We start from the raw sequence: 13,934 nt of genomic DNA on the forward strand, positions 1-13,934 counted from the left end.
ATATTTTTTCTACATTTTGAACTGCGCCGTGGAACATAGAATACTCTGCAGAAATCATCGGCATCATCACGTGACAGATCAAGGCTATCAGCACGTGCGCAGCTAGATTAAGGACTCCCATATATGAGAAGCTTACGCACAGGTTCGGGAAAGCTATTATGACGTCACGTTAAAACGATACAAATGAATCTCGATGAATAAATACTATGTGTTCTTTTTAAAACACACTAAATACTTTCGTTTTTCATAATATTATAAAGATAAATGGATGTGCAACTTATCTTGCCATAATAACACTTAGCGTATGTAGAATGAAATCCAGCTTGATCTCGCTGTACTTACTGAGACGACGTCATTTCTTAGTTTGACACGCAGTTTCTCTGTAATTGAGACGTGGATCAAGCTTTTATTGTAGATTATAAAAATAAAAATAAATACGAAACATGCGTAGTCGGACCAAAAGAAAGACATATTCTGAAATATATCAATCCATATTTTATTGTCAAACTAAATTGATAATGTGTAGACTTTATATAAGGCCGTTGGGAGCTAGAAGTGCTAGAATGACCGGTCAAGCCCATCGAAAATATCAAAAGTTCAACGATTTCTGCTTCACTATAAATTCTGAATTTTTAAACACGTGTATCTATTACTCCTACTATTCTGAAAAGTGCTGGGAGCTGGTTGTGCATTGTTTATTTATTCCGTAATGTAACATTATTCTAATGCGTATTACATCTATGTCTAGAGTTATTAGAAAGACGGCTAAATTTTACAAATTTCCCGAGCATGAGGAAGTTGCTCCCAGCACTTTTCATGTTAAGGAATTTGTCTCAAAGAAAACATAATAAATTTTATAGCAGATAGATGCCCGTATATCGTTGAACTTTCACGATCTTTGTAGTAGTACATATATATTCTAAGTTTTAACCTGTCACGTGACAAACAGCTGATGTAAGCGATGTCGCTTTTGCCGAACTCAGCAGAGACCCGATATATACAAGTGCAAACACCACAATTCACATTCATCAAAACTAATGCTGTTCAAAAAAAAATATGTTGACGGTGCGACCGTTGGGGCGAGCGCATTGTTCACTTCATTCGTTAATATCCGCCTCTTCAAACCGCACGAGGCATTTGGAACGTCTAGACTGTGAAGTCACATGACGTCGGATGTTAGCTGCATTTCCATAAACAAAGTTTAAAAAGTGCAATGATTTTAACAAAGAATGTTTAATCTACTATCTGTATGCAATATCCATTAAATTAAGGTGAGTTTATTTTGTGTGAATTTTTGGTTGTTGTTACCGCGCGAACGAAGTTAGCAGCGAGAACAAGAAGCGATGCATTGTGGGTCCAGAATTACTGCGGAAAAAAATTCTATTGAATGAATGTGCAGAATTTTCTCTTCGCCCAGGCGTTGTCGTTAGAGCTCGCAGTGACGAGCGGCGCTTCGCGCCGCTCGCTGCGCTGGCTACTTAAATTGTATTCCTTTTTCCCTGAATATACTTACCTACTTACTTAGGCCTCTTCATGCCAGGTGGCACATAAGGCAGCCACACAGTCCCCCCACCCAGTCCTATCCTTTGCTTTTGTTTCTATTGCCTTTCATGTCAACCCTTTCAGCTCATTTTCTGATGTTCTTCGCCATGTTGATTTTGGCCTGCCCCTATTTCTATTGCCATCGGCAGTCCAGAAAATACTTTCTCTGGTGATGTTGTGCTTGTCTTTTCTGAGCACATGGCCGACCCATCTCCACTTCCTTCTAACAATTTCCACAACAATGTCTTCATGTCCTGACATCTCTCTGAGGTCGTTGTTAGACACTACTTCTGGCCATCTGATCTTAAATATGGTCCGTAGGCATCGATTCACAAACACTCTCAGTTTCCTTGCCAGGTCTTTTCGGAGCTTCCAGCATTCTGATCCATATAGTAATACTGATTTTACATTACTATTGAAGATCCTGAGCTTTGTCCTAATGGTCATATAGGAGGAGATTCAAACTGTTTTTTAGATGGCAAATACATGACGGACTTTGTTGATTCTTGATGTTATGTCCTCGTCAGTACCTCCTGATGTTGCTACAATGCTGCCCAGGAATGTGAAGGTGTCTACATCTTGCAAATTTTCTCCATTTACTTGTACGCGGTTGTTGTCCCGTGCATTGATTCTCATTATTTTAGTCTTGTTTAAGTTGATGTTTAAGCCTAAACGTCTAGATGTTGTATGGAGTTTGGCTGTTTTCTCCTGGTTTTGCTGATAGGTGGATGAGATGAGACATAGGTCGTCGGCATAATCCAGGTCATCCAGTTTGTTTTCTATTCTCCATCTAACGCTGTTATCCTTATCTCTGGTGGATTCCCTCATGACCCAGTCTATGGCCACTAAGAAGAGCAGTGGAGATAACACACAGCCCTGTTTCAGTCCCGATGTTACTGGGAACCACTCTGTTTCGACATTGTCAACCATCACACTACACTGAAATCCTTCATGCAGTACCCTGATGATGTCAGTAATCTTCGATGGTAGGCCATACAGTCTCAAGAGCTTCCATAAACTTTGCCGATGTACACTATCAAAGGCCTTTTCAAAGTCTACAAAGCTAAGGTATAGAGAAGACTGCCATTTTATTGACTGCTCTATGATATTTCGTAATACAAACATTTCGTCGCAACATGATCTTCCTGGTCTAAACCCTGCTTGCTCCTTTCTCAGTTGTGCATCGACCTGTTGTTTTACTCTCTCTAAAAACACTCTGGTAAACACTTTACTTATTGTGGTTAAAAGTGTGATTCCACGCCAGTTGTTGCACTCTGATTTATCTCCCTTTTTGGTAGTTTTATAATAAGTCCATTTTTCCACTCTGTTGGTACCATGTTGGTTTTCCAAATGTTTTGAAACAGATTATAAAAGACCTTTGATATTGCTTCAATGTCTGCTTTTAGTAACTCTGTTGGGATGTCATCTACGCACTTGAGTTAAGGCTACGTATAGGCGTTTCTATGCAAATGAGCTAATAAAAACGCATAGGAGGTATACTTATTATTCAGGCAAAGTTTTGATTTATTTTCTTATGCATACTTAGTACCCATGATACGTTACAGCCAGTACACATTATGACGTCATATTATGACGTCACTGATCTTGCCTACTGGAGGTAATAAAACACATCAACAAAACAGCTTCGGCGCAAGGGATTACCATATTTATTTTTACATAAAAATTGCATAATGCTAAGAAGAATACTCTATAGATTAATAAAACTGCTGCACCAATCCCAGGCATTTTCTCATTTGATCGGAATTTGAGGAAACTTCTACCGGACTGTACATTTTTACCCTTATTCAACTTAAAACTTTACTAATAGAAATTATACGACTGAGCTGTTGATATTTGTGCAGCAATACCAGCAAAATATAGAATATTTTGCTTCTAAATATACTTTATTTCAGTTAAGTAAAATAGAGCAGGCCCTTGCGCCGAAGCGTTTTTGTTGATCTCTTTTATAATCTTGTGTAGTAAAGGACAATGATGTCATAATATGACGTCATAATGTGTACTGGCTATCTCATGTCGTGGGTATCAAGTATGTATTAGTTTTAACTTTCTCTGTATAATAGATATAATCCTTAGGCATTTTAATAAGATTATTTACATAGAAATGCATATATTTAGCCTTAACTCACCTGCGTACTCCTGCAGCTTTGTTGTCTTTCATCTTTCTGATGGCCCTCTGTATTTCCTCTACACTTATTTCCTCCACACTGATGTCAAGTTCTGCTATGTTGTTGTTATCGATTTTCCCTGAATATTCTTAGGCGTCTATTTCATGGGCGTCCTTAACCTAGCTGCGTGGTTCATCTTGCGATCTGAATATAAATAGGCCTACAATGAATTCTTATCAAATCGATGAATCATTTTTTATGAACCAATGTACTTAAAATTCTATTTTTTCATATTTATTTATATAGTTAGTTTTCTGAAATTAAAAACGATCGGGCTCTCTTTCAGCTTCGAATGTCTTGTGCTTTCCTTGGATCTTATAATTGTGAAAGTACTACTTGAAAATGCTACATTTGTTTGCGGCCGATTTGATGCTTTGCATCAATCAACCAGGTCTTCCAACAATCTATTGGAATTCCTATGGGTACCAATTGCGCCCCGTTATTATTCATATGAAGCAGAATTTGTCCAAAATCTTGTACGTGAAAAGAAGAAAACACTTGCTGTGGCGTTCAACTCGACATTTAGGTATATCGACGACGTATTGTCAATCAACAATGGCTATTTTTATTCTTATGTCGATACGATATATCCCGGTGAACTTGAGATAAAAGATACCACAGAGTCTGACACATCTGTTTCACATTTGGATATTTTACTTGAAAAGACGTTAATGGTAATCTAACAACCAAGCTTTATGATAAACGTGATGACTTTAACTTTTCAATCGTCAACTTCCCTTACTTATGCAGCAATATACCTTCATCACCTGCATACGGGGTATATCTCTCTCAGTTGATTCGATACGCAAGAGCATGCTCTACGTATGTACAATTTCTAAAACGAGGTAAATTATTGACAAATAAGTTGATGAAACAAGAATATCAGCTGTCTCGTTTAAAGTTATCATTTCGTAAGTTCTTTGGTCGATACAATGACCTTGTCAGCAAATACAATTTATCATTGAGTCAAATGCTGACTGACGTTTTTCATACTAATTGTTAGGCCATTATTTACACACTGAATTGTCGACGGATTTTTCTGTTTTTTCCCGATCATGACAAGGAGCACACGGCGGGTGTGACCGGTCGGCAGGGGATGCTCACTCCTCCATGGCACCTGATCCCACCTCTGATGTTTGGAGGTCCGTGTTTGCTCTGCTCCTATTTTGTATTGTATAATGGACATTTGAGCTTGGATACTGTTCGTTATCTCCATATGTTTCATTTTACTTGTTAATATTTGTAATGTATATAGATTTTGAGGCAGTTTTATTATCAAATGCATATTCGTTCTTATTTCTGAACTTGGCCAGCTCTTACCATTTTACCTGATGTTCACTCAGGTGTGACGGTTGGCAAGAGTGTTTGAATGGCTTTTGTATTATATCGATAGAGTTTAAGTTGTTATTGTTCGCAATTTTCTTGTATTCCGTTTTGTTACATTAAGTGGAATATTTTGTCCATTTAATTTTTGGTTTAAATGTCTGGGCGGAAGTGAATGACCGAAAGTTGAAATTAATGTGCGCCATATTGGCAATATTTTTTTTTTTTTGGGGGGGGGGGACTAAGGTTAACTATTAACCATTATACTTTATATATATTAATTAATCTATTTATGAGAATGAATTGCCAGATATAGTGGCGTTGCCAAACATTATTTAGTGAAACATGTGACTTAGAAATATTCGTCATTGTAGCGTCGAGTATACTGGTACATGACCTGTGCTGGATACATAGACAAAGCTGAGGGGATCATTGTGACACGGCGAAAGGTTCCAGGACTAAGGTCCGGAAGGATGCTGTGTGTGGGTCTAGAAACCTGATGTTGGACAACAGGTAGACCTATCCAAGAAACATTGTGTTAGCTCATTATACGAAATGGCAAATCTAATATGATTTCATTCCTGCATCGAGGGTGATTTTGATGTTGATGATGATGATGATGATGACGATGATAATCATTGATCTGGGAACATGTTTGGCATTGATACTTTGGGTATTTACACTTAATTGGTTAATTGTTTGATTATAGAATTGGATACCAATTGTTTTTATTCTTTGTTTATTTCTTAAATAGTGTGGAAGAGTGTGTGAATTAGAGTGCAGGTGTTTGTTTGAAATCTTCGTTATAATTATTATTTTTTTTTAAATAAATTTGTTTTCTTAAGGTTATTGTATTTGAGGTTTTTTTTTTTTTTTTTTTTTTTTGGAGAAAGCTAGCTTGACCACGTGACTAAAGTCACATTGTATAGGCACGACATACCGACTCTGTGATAAGATACATATGACTTTCAAGTAAAACAAAATCCTAGTATTACTCACAGTTTATCTAACCACAGTTTAATGATTGGAACCTTTGAATAGTCGATAGAAAAATCGATCAAACCTGACATGCCATAGAAACATTAAGTCCTATTTCCTTTTGTTTATACTTGTTCAAATTGTTTTATTATATTTGACCAAAAACCCATATAAATCCACATTCAAAACCCTTTAAAAATTGAATACGTTCTATCTTTTCATCGCCCATTTTGAAAATGCTGTAATATATCAAGTACCATACGTAGAATTGTAATTAGTATTACAATTTTTCCATTGAAAAAAAAATATTTGTAAGAAAGGTAACTCGTGCTAATGGATGCATTCCTTTCTTAAAAGCACATCTAACCTTGAGATATTCTGACATAGGAAGCAGTACTTTATGATGTTTTCTAATACGATTTTAATAGGTATGACAATAAATATTATTTTCATATACACCTCATATTTCTTTATTTTATGTTACGATGATAAATTATTAGACTTCCTATTTTCTGTTTTAAAATTTCTTTATATCATGGTCTGACAAAAAAATCATTTCTGAAAAAAATAAACAGCGCTGTGACGCAGAGTGTTAATCAATTACTAATTGGTGTATATTTAGGGTCATTTTCTGCTTTAATTTAACCTGGCTCTTTGATGTTAAATACTCTAAAGAATCCTCCCTTTAAATGGAAGTTTATGTTCATTACCTCTCTGTGAATCTGTGAAAATGGTTTGCCCTAAGTGTAGGTGTAGCATACTTTGAAATGTAGCGAGCGTGAGGGAAGCGTGTGAGAAAGGTGCGACTTTCGTATAAGAAAAGTGTAAGAAACGTACGACTTGTGTGCAAGAAGGGTGTAAGAAACGTTTAGGATTCTTCGGAAGTCATTTTATTTTATATATGGCTATCGATGGGTAAAGGTGTCCAATTGTCCAATGGTTATTTCTTAATTTATTCCTTTCTTTTCGTAAATCTTTTCTTACATCAGATTCAAAATGAGTGTCGAAGGGAAACGCCGTAAGGACGTTGGGTCATTCTTGTGTGCAGTTGTTTATTTAAATATTTTGTAAAGTATTGCATATATCTGATTGAAATTTTAGGACAATAATCAAAACATATATAGGTATTAGAATTCAAAGTTTTGCTGAAAAATCTCGATTATTGAAAAAAATATATAGCAGTTGTGTCATTACCTTTAGATTAACTCTCGTATTTATCTATTTTTTTTATTAGCTGTTCTGTCTTTGTTCTACTACGAAGCAGAATTTAATTTAAGAACTTTGCATGAGGAGGAGAAAACAATTGCTGTGGCCTTTAACTCCATATTCAGACATATCGATAATGTATTATTGATTTGCCACAATTACTTCCATTCATATGTCGACTAGATATATCCAAGTGAACTTGAAATAAAAGATGCCACAGAGTCAGGCAAATCTGCATAGATATTTTACTGACTATAGAGGATACAGGCCAACTTACAACTAAATTGTATGTCAAAAAAGATTACTTTATTTATTCCATTGTTTTCCTTAGTTATGTAGTAACATTCCGATATCATCTGAAATTTACCTTTCCCAAATTACAAGATAATCAAGACCATGCTCCGAGTACGATCAAATTTAAACAGAGGCAAACTACTAACCAAAAAAAGCTGATATTACAGGAATTTCAACATTTTTTTAATGTCATCAATATGTAAATTCTAGGTTGGTTATGATGACCTTGTTAGCAAATACAACCTATTTGGATCGTATTTTGATTGACGTGTTTCATACAAATTGCCTTTATTTAAAAACTAAATTTGACTATGGAATATTCCGTGTGCCTGACCATTACACAAGACTCAAGGTGAACGGTCAGATGAACAGGTGATACTTAGTCCTCCTAGGCACCTGACCTTACCTTTGGTTATCCAGAGGTCCGTCCGTGTTTTAAACAATGTTTACAGATTGGTATTGCTTGTTGTTTTTTGAGGTTGACCACTGTTCCTGATTTTTTTTTTCATTTGTCAATTCTGTGAGAATTCATTGTAAATTTGGATGAGATTATTTCTCTTGTAGTATAAGTACTTAAAATTACAACATGAAAGCTAAAAGGGGTGGGACTTTTTTGTCGCCCTTAAAGCGTTCGCTCTGGATACATGTAAACCTGTATTAAATTTGGAAATTGCTTCATGAAAACAGATAGAAACAAAATAAGTCAAGATTACCTGTTTTTAAATTACACAAAAGACTCAGAAAAGGACATGACGTTTTTATCAAACAAATGATCGCCAATATACATATAATTTGATACCTTCCCCTATAATTTCAAAAAAAATTCAATTAATATTACATATACGTAGTCTAAATAGTGAATCAAGTTAACATAACTTTGATATCAGATGGCAAGAGAATCTCTGTAGAGAATTTTACAACCAAACTTTTACCTGCAACGTGTCTTACTTGACCGGTCGACAGAGGATACTTACTCCTCCATTGCACCTGAGCCCACTCCTGCTATAGAGGTCCATGTTTGCTCTGCTCAAAATCCACATTGCTTCAATGTACATTTGAGGTATGATAACTGTTCGTTGTAATCGCTTTTCATAGCTATGAACAGTATATACTTTCTAGCCGATCCATGTTTAAAATATAAAATATGATCTCCACATGTTAATGATGAAAGTGTACAAGTTGGTCTGTACGATTAGATCATTGAATACCCGTACGTGAGAACAAATAGCCGATATATCGTATTTTGTTTTTTACTTCTATCAAAATGTTTGTTTTCTAATTACGGCTGCATATATAGTTCAACTACTTACATATGTATATAATGTAAAGTTATGTCGTATTGTTATATTGATCATTATATTTTGAGATGGTCACTAAATGCTATTTATTGACTCGAGTTAACTTTACTTGTTTTTTGGTTGTAAATTACGGGAATTTACATTTTACAATACTACGTTATGATCAGGTACTTATTTGTAAAGTTTAATGTGTGTAATTTTATTATTACTAGATTGTTGTAATGTCATATCTTACGTATTAGTTATGTTGAGGAAATTCGAACTGAAATGTTACACCTACGTATCACTTCATGGTAATCATTGAATATTTTAATTGACACACCTACTGATTCATTTCCAGGCTATATGATGCATTTCTTGTATTGTTAGGATATATGCACTGTCTTAATTCCATTATTTTGCACACTTTTGAGGGAAGTTGTCAGCTACTATATTTTTTACTTAATAGGTTGACCTTTACTTCCGGGTAAATTTTAGATTTCACCCCTATTAATATTCATGCCTCTTGTGAATTTCATGACGTTGACATTGTAAGTAAACAAAATAATATTCTTATCTTTATAAATAAGATGTTGAATGAAAAGTAGTATTTTAAATGTATAATTATACCCCCGCTCCGAAAGAGAGATGGATATACTGTTTTACCCTTGTGTGTCTGTCTGTCCGTCTATCTGTCTGTCTGTCTGTCTATGTGTCTGTCTGTCCGTAACAAATTTTGGTCGCAGTTTTCTCAGCAATTACTCATTGCAGATGCTTGAAATTTTTGCACAATCTTTGTTTAGGCATGCCATATGGTGGGATTCATTTTTGTGCGAAATTGATATCAACTTCCTGTTTATCCGTGCGTCTGTCCGTACCATACATAACAAATTTTGTTGTAGTTTTCTCAGCAACTACTCATCGCAGATGCTTGAAATTTTAGCACAATCTTTATTGAGGAATGCCATATGGTGGGATTTATTTTTGTACAAATCTGATGTCAACTTCCTGTTTATCCGTGCGTCTGTCCATACCATACATAACAAATTTCGGTCGTAGTTTTCTCAGCAACTACTCATCGCAGATGCTTGAAATTTTAGCACAATTTTTATTGAGGAATGCCATATGGTGGGATTTATTTTTGTACAAATCTGATGTCGATTTCCTGTTTATCCGTGCGTCTGTCCATACCATACATAACAAATTTCGGTCGTAGTTTTTTCAGCAACTACTCATCCCAGGTGCTTGAAATTTTAACACACTCTTTGTTTAGGCATGCCATACGTTGAGATTTAACATTTTTCTACAAATCTGATGTCAAATTCCTGTTTATTCGTGTGTCTGTCCGTACCATACATAACAAATTTTGGTCGTAGTTTTCTCAGCAACTACTCATCGCAGATGCTTGAAATTTTAGCACAATATTTGTTTAGGCATGCCATATAATGGGATTCATTTTTTACAAATCCGATGTCAATTTCTTGATTATCACTGTGTTTGTCCGTAACTGAACTTGTGTATTCACATCAGAGCGGGGGTATTATTAGTGAGCATTGGCTCACAGACTTCTTGTTTTATCTGTTTGAAAGTTTTAATAAAGGATTTTAACAGGGTATGATTAAGACGAATTCGTTAATTTTCAGTTAGTCTGCAATTTTTGGGTTTTAAAGAAACAAGTGAGGTTAGCATAATTTTTCAGATGTGAGTTTATTTATTCATTTGGACTTTTACTGGGTAAAAACTAATTGAAATTGCTAGGGATTTAGATTTGACCACAGATTTCCATAATTTGGAAATTTGATCAATTAATCTGTTAATTAATGTGAATAACTTAACTAAAAGTAACATATTCTGAGTTATCTCTGAATCAGATTTTACAAAAGTTGGGAATTTTATCAATTTATTTATTAAATTAATGGAAGTAATTTATTTAAAGTCACATATTCTGAGTTTTCTCTGAATCAGACTTTACAAAAGTAGTGTTTTTGAATTAACTTGAGTTCTGATTTTATTTTGGGAGAAATTGAGAAACAAGGGAATAAATTTCATGTTATTTTGAGGAGGCTATTAATTTATTATCTTGTTAAAAGGGACAATTGCACTAAATAAATTGTGGAACTTGAAGCAGACTCTTCATTTTGTTGCTTTCATACTTAAATAGTACCTGGTGTCAGAAAAATCTAAATAATAAAAGAAATAAATTTAAACTTCAATATTTGAACTGCACCATCCTGACAGACTCAGGCAGTTCAGAGTGTAGCGTAAGCACGTTACGATAATAAAACAAATGTTTTCAATTAAAAAAAAGAGTGTGTTGGTGGGCGTTAAATACATTAATATTGACTTCACAACATAAATTGACAAATCAAAATACGCAGCTATGTTAAGGCTGTCCGAAGGCTTAATATGCATTAGATATATACTATTTTTATTTTGAGCTATGTTGTGATTTCAATTTGTAATCTATGTATACATACACAATTAAGTTGTAAAGAGAGTTGAATAATGTATTATAAAAAAGCATTTCTGTGATGTCACATGACTGTGTTGATCACGTGATGGACACTTACAAACTTTCTTAAATGTTGCACAAAAATCGCTTCGGCACAAGTGAAAAACAAAATTATTGTGAACGGCTTGTTACATAAATCAATTAAGCGTATTCTTGGGTATATAAAAAGTGCTGGGGGCAAGTCTGAATTTTTTTTCTTAAGAAAATATTTCACGAGAAATTCAACTTACCCACATACAAGGGGACATTTTCCACTCTTCATCTCAATTTATACAAAATGGGATAAATTACATACAATCCCCCAGCAAAATTTAGTTAGAGGACATATTTCTCTAGTAGATTCACACAGAATATCTTCAATTAATCCTTATTATTCACTTGTGCCAGTCTAATATATACACGATTTATAAATTCTCACTCTGTCTATAGACGCGTAAGGGGGAGAGTTTCACATTCTTTTTTGTAATTGTTTGAATACGTACATGCTAGACAAGAAATAGGACTAACGATATCATACTGCAAATATTCACCATCATAACAGCCTTAAAACAACAATCCAGACACATGAATTAAACATCAACGTAAAATAAATTCTACATGTGATGTGAAAGGAATGTAAAAGTTATGACACTTTCCCCGTCATGTCTGCTCAAATTTGCAGAGACTTGACGTCATATGCCATTATGACGTCATATCTAGGTAGTTCAGAGAAGTTACTGCGGCTGGTACACTATGACATTCTTCGGACAGCCTTATCCTAGCCGCGTAAAAAAGACCTCTTTTTATCAAATTATTTGGTATAAATATGATATTATATTTACTAAAAATATGTATGTACGTTATAAATTGAATTAGATTAGTCTTCAGAAAATTAATACCATTTGAAAATAAAGACTTTAAACTAAAGGCATTTACAAGTAAAGGTGCGCATTGTATCTTCTTAACAAGAAAATAAATGGCAACTTGTATGTATAATTCTTACTTGTAATGTACATGTACAGATATGTGTGCAAGTTGGTTTGCTAAACTTCTCTTATACTTAAGCAATGCAGTGAACTGCTAACTTGAATGGTGAGTTCCAAATTGTAAGTAAAATTGGAATGATGCATTTTTTTAGAAGAGACTTCATGAAATCGGTAAGGAAAAGAAATAAAGTACCTGTATACCTTTCAATCCAAAGACGTTGGCTACCTTAATTTGAATCTTTACACAGAGATGTATGTACAACGACTATTTACATGTATTTATTAATTGATTTATTATCTGGAGCAGAGATTCTTTGTAATATTTCATACATGTGTTGATACATGGTAGACGGAGTAGTGTTAAAACAGCCAGCATGAGCTATATCTCACAAACGTAGTGGCATTCAAATGTCACTGGAGCGTCTCGACATTTGAAGTTGAAGTCCCCACGGGACTTCATATATATCTCACCATGATTGTTAGATTGACGGAGAGGACAATATTCTGGTATTAATGTTCCGTCGTGGAATCTCCATTGACCGCTTATTTCCTGACCCTGGATCCACACCTGCATAGGATTATTAATGGCATATTGTCCTAAAGCAAAAAAAAAAATACGATGGAATAATTATAATTCCTGGGGGCCAGTTTTTGTATGCTACCAAAACTGTAGTTTGGGGAAACTGTAACAAATAAAAAAAGTCAATGAACCGATACCTTATTGTTTGTGTTTGCCCGGTTGTAAACTGCCGTGTAAGGATACCCATAAGAATTGTCCCAAACGAAAAATGATGATCTTATAGTAGCAAGCGGCGCGAAGCGCCACTCGTCACTGCGAGCTCTAACGAAAACGCCTGTGCGAAGAGAAAATTCGGACTACTACACAATCAATCAATAAATTTTTTTGAACCAGTAACTCTGGACCCACAATGCAATGCTTGTTGTTCTCGCTGCTAACTTCGTTCGCGCGGTTACAACAACTGAAAATTCACAAAAAATAAACTTAACTTAAATTAATGGATATTGCATACAGATAGTTGATTAACGTTCTTTGTTAAAATTTTGCACTTTTCAAACTTCGTTTATGGAAATACTGCTAACATACGATGTAACACTCTAGACGTTCCAAATCTTTTTTTTTAAGAAGCGGGACTTAAAATTAAGTGAACAATGCGCTCGCCCGAACTGTCGCACCGTCAACATATTAGTACAAAGATATGCGAACCGATTGCACTTCAAACGTATAAAATATTAAGGATATACCAATGGCTCTTTAAAAATATGATAAAGCAAAGGTAAATTTACAAAAAGAAGACCGACATTTTCATGACTGAATCAACGAAATGTTTTATACAAATATAACCTTTCGCTGACGTCAATTCCTAGATATATAGACCATGGGGAGAGCACATCGACAGAGCACAGCGTTTCTCTAGGGTTTAAATATCTAGGGATTGTATTGCTCTGCTCCTAATTTTTACTGTTTCAGTGGATTTATGAGCTTAATCACTGTTCGTTATCTCCATATTTCATTAAATCAAAAGACTGAACTTGTTTTATTATTTTTATATCAGTTTAAGAAAAAATATGTTTAAAATGTAATTACTAATGTTCAATACTTTCGAAATTAAACATTTTTATATTATACTTA

The sequence above is a fragment of the Saccostrea echinata genome, unplaced genomic scaffold, assembly GCF_033153115.1.
Source record: "Saccostrea echinata isolate AGI-Se365-2 ecotype Australia unplaced genomic scaffold, CSIRO_AGI_Sech_v1 ptg000033l, whole genome shotgun sequence".
NCBI lineage: Eukaryota > Metazoa > Mollusca > Bivalvia > Ostreida > Ostreidae > Saccostrea > Saccostrea echinata.